The 4,457-nt window shown below is 41.1% G+C and overlaps 1 pseudogene; it reads right to left on the bottom strand.

Moving 5' to 3' along the window:
• Positions 1-3,545: 3,545 nt before the first annotated feature.
• On the bottom strand, positions 3,546-4,106 carry LOC140475909 (UPF0547 protein C16orf87-like; annotated as a pseudogene).
• Positions 4,107-4,457: the final 351 nt, after the last annotated feature.

Here is a 4,457-nt window from a genome sequence, read left to right as displayed (position 1 = left end):
CCAATTGTTTTCCTTGTTTTGTATTCATTGTTTATGAACATGAATGCAATCTGGAAAAGCATTTTTCAACATAGTGAAAGTCTCACCAAATATTTTGAGAAGAAACATTGCACCACACAATAAAAGCTATATCCTTTCCACACACAAAGTTTTGCCTTTCCACTTACAAAGTCATACAGCACAGAAACAGACTCTTTGATCCAACCAGTCATGTTGAACATATTCCCGAGCTAAGTTGGTCCCACCTGCCTGCTCCTGGCCTTTATCCCTCCAAACTGTTCCTATTAACAGACTTATCTAAGTGTCTTAAACATTGTAACCATGCCCACATTCATCACATCCTCTGGAATTTTATTCCATATGCAAATCACCCGCAGTATAAAAAATTTTCCCCTCATGTCTTTTTTAAATCTCTCTTCTCTCACCTTAAAAATATGCTCCCTAGTCTTGAAATCCCCTATCCCTCGGGAAAAGATACCTATCATTAATTGTATCTATACCCCTCATGATTTTATAAACCTCTATAAGGTGACCTCTCAACCCCCTACGCTCCAGTGAAAAATGTCCCAGCCGATCTAGTCTTTTTTTATAACTCAAACCATCCATACCTGGCAATATCCTGGTAAATCTCTTCTGAACACTTTCTAGTTTAATTATATCCTTTCTATAGGACAGAGACAAGAACTCCAAGTGTGGCCTTACCAATGTCTTGTACAGTTACAAAAAGACATGCCAACTCCCTTACTCAAGGATCTGATCTAATCAAGCAAGCAAACTGAAAGCCTTCTTCACCACCCTGTCTACTCATTACTCCACTTTCAAGGAGCAATGAACCTTTATCCTTAGATCGCTGAAAATTGCAGCAAGTAGAGCATTTGAGTTACAGGGTATTCTCATCAGTCCAATGAGCTAGGGAACACCACTTGAGTGAAGGCAATTGCATGGCTTCACTGAGGACGTATCCGACACTAGGTCAGCCCACAGCAAAACCTCAAAACAAAGCCAAGCCTCGATGATACAGTTAACATTTTCTTCAGGATCTGGGCTGGCAAACCATTGTACTTGCTGTCGGTATGTGGACTCGAGACAGCAAAAGCATCCCACGAGACCAAAATTGAGTCAGAGAATACATAGGCTGATATCCAGGAGAATGCACATCCTGGAGAGCTCACCTACATATGGTTTATAAAGTTAAAAATCACACAACGCCAGGTTATAGTCCAACAGGTTTAATTGGAAGCACACTAGCTTTCGGAAGCACTAGCTAGTGCTTCCAATTAAACCTGTTGGACTATAATCTGGTGTTGTGTGATTTTTAACTTTGTACACCCCAGTCCAGCACCAGTATCTCCAAATCATACATAAGGTTTGGAATAGTTAAATTGCTTAGCATCATAGAAATCAGAACCAATCAAAATAAAGATATTGTTAAATGGTCATTTAGTTCTAATGGCTGTCGGTGCAGGCATGGCCATTTCAGTGCGTAGAGAACCAATCTTTAACAAAATTCACTCTGGACTCCAACCCTTAAGTTTGATCCTGGCTAGAACAAGAACCTATTCCGGGGAACCGTCACTGATTAAGGATATTGGCTCAATATTTTTCGATTAGAAAATGGCTGTCGGAGTGAAGCCTGAATTAAATACTCGGATGTTTTTCGAGAAGGTCTAGGTGGCTATCAAAGGAGCCATGGCCACGTTGCATGTTGGTCAGGAAGCAATTCCACGATTCAACAAGGTCCACCAAGTGCCATTTGCCTTTAGTAGAAGCAGAGATCAGAAGGCTGGAAAGCGAAGGAATCATCAAACTGGTCCAGTTTGTGGAATGGGCAATACCGGTCATGCCAATTCTGAAGTTCAATGGGCCAGTTCACCTTTATGGGGATTTTAAATAAATGGTAGATCACTTTACACAGCTGGATAAATACCCTATCCGTCACATCGCAAAGCTGGCAGGGGGGCTGTCCTGCACAAAGCTGGACATGAGCCATTAGTATTTGCAATTGTGGTGAGATGAGGATTCCCAAAAATCTGCTATAGTTAATATCCTAAGGGTTTGTACCAATATATGAGACTGCCACTTGGGGGATCGTCAGCCTGCAACCTTTTCCAGCGGACCATGGAGAACATTTTACAAGGTCTATACCACATTGCCATTTATCTAAATGATGTGCTAATAACAAGGAAGACCAAAAAGTAGCACTTAGAGAACTTGGACATAATCCTTAGAAAATTATCTCAGGTGAGTGTATGTCTTAGAAGGAAACAATGTGTGTTCCAGACACCCCAAGAGCTGTACTTGGGCTACAGAGTTGACGAGACTGGGTTACACGTGTCAGAAGATTAAAGGACGACAATCAAAGGTGCCCAGACTCCCATGTCTGTACTGGAGCTTAAGTCTTTCCTTGGGTTGGTGAAATATTACAGAAGGCTCCATCCAGGCACCTTTGCATCAGGTCTTAAAAAAAAGGTCAGTGTTGGAAATGGTTGCATTGCTAAACCATAGCTTTCAGGGAAGTGACAAAACAGCTATCATCCTCTAATGTATAGGTACACTGGGATCCCAAGCAAGATCTGGTATTGATAATGCAATGCCTTCCTCGTAGGCACCAGAGCAGTATTACCTCATAGGTGGCCCCATGGAGAGGAACACCCAATAGCGCATGCGTCCAGGACTTTGGTTAATGCACAGTGCAAATATGCCCAAATAGGGAAGGAAGGATTGGCGGTCATATTTGGAGTTAGAAAGTTCCACTAACATCTGTATGGACATAAATCTGTAATAGAGAATACCTGTATGCAATTAATGTGATAAATAAGCTAAAATACAGAAAGAAGTCTGAATTTGGATCAGAAATAAACCTTTTTGAGGATTTTGTAAATACACCTGGGGAGCAGCATTGATTCCTTTTCCTGGCTTAACTTGTTCAGTTGAGGAAATTGATTAGGGAAGCAAGCCTTTCACCTTTTTCTTAATCGATGCATCGATCTGCACTTTTGTTCAATGTAGCTTTATTACTTCTTCACAAAGTATGTTGAGATTTAGAAAATGAATTATTTTCTTCCACTTTGGTGTACAAATTCAAGTCACTGCCTGTCCGTATCCAAAACATCAAAAGGTAAGCTTAAGAATACTTAAGGGGCAATTTCTTTCACAAAGAGGACAGTGTGTGTATGGAATGAGCTGCCAGAGTAAGTAATGGAGGCTGGTACAATTACAGCATTCAAAAAGCATCTGGATGGGCATATGAACAGGAAGGGCTTTAGAGGGATATGGGTCAAGTGCTGGCAAATGGGAAGAGATAAATTTAAGTCATCTGGTCAGTGTGGATGAATTAGACCGAAGGGTTTGTTTCCAAGCTGAACATCTCTATGACTTGAATAAATGGTCACCTGTCAATTCAGCAGAGTCTGACTATATGATTCAGGTATCCATAATAATGTTGGCAAATGTCACAGTATGAGATCCAAATTGATGTAACAACTTTGCAAGAGTTGAGTCCTGAGTTGTGGCTGTGTTTCGCTTTAGCATGCTTTGTCAAAGAATTAAATCTGACTGATTACTTTTCTATTTATTTCTGCCAATGCCACTGAAAATATAAAGGCTCGTTCATCTCAAAAACTGACATATACCATCAACTTACCTTTCCTTTTCATAATCGTGTTTCTTGCTAATGGTGGTCTTAGCTTGCCCTCATTACTGCAAAATCTGTTCAAATTGGTTATCTGATCTAGACTCTTCCTGTTTTCCAAGTCTTTGGTGGGAGAAGAATTTGCCTTCTTTCTATGCCCTTTCGGTTTTCCTTCTCTTCATTGCTTATTTGTTGTCTAAATTTGGTGTGGTGAATTCTCAGACATTTGAGCATCCAGCAGTCTTCTACTAGTAAAATGAATCACACGGGCATGACTTACAGGCAACAGGTCATATTCTGGACATACTTCCATTGCCACTTTCAACACTTTCTTGGCCTTATTTGCAGCCAAAATGATTTGAAAACTTCTGGACACACTTCCAGTCACAGCTGGCAATATCAGACTTGGTGCTGAAAGATCTGGTTCTGGCGAAACCAAAACAGCTGATGATGACCGTGGAAGCCAAAATGCCATCACAACCAGAAATGAACCTCTTTTAGACCCAGACAGGCCAGATCACAGTAGAGGATGGCATATAATCATGGGGAGCAAGAGTGATTGTCCTGAACAAAGAGTATCCAAAATGAAGATGCTGGCATGAAATTATGCCTGGTGGTCAGGATTGGATGCTGATATAGCCATGTTAGTGGAGTAGTGCACAGAGCAGCAAGTAAGACAAAAATTACCACCAGCAACTCCCCCCCATTTGTGGCACTGGCCAAGTAAACGCTGGACTTGGTTACACATCGACTATGTAGGTCCTTTCATGGGCTCTATGTTTTTAGTCATTGTGGATGCCCAGTCAAAGTGGTTAGACGTGCATAG

Source organism: Chiloscyllium punctatum, chromosome 4 (genome assembly GCF_047496795.1).
Source record: "Chiloscyllium punctatum isolate Juve2018m chromosome 4, sChiPun1.3, whole genome shotgun sequence".
Lineage (NCBI taxonomy): Eukaryota > Metazoa > Chordata > Chondrichthyes > Orectolobiformes > Hemiscylliidae > Chiloscyllium > Chiloscyllium punctatum.
The sequence above is the reverse complement of the archived record's forward strand: the minus strand, read 5'-3'. Positions and strand labels throughout refer to the sequence as shown.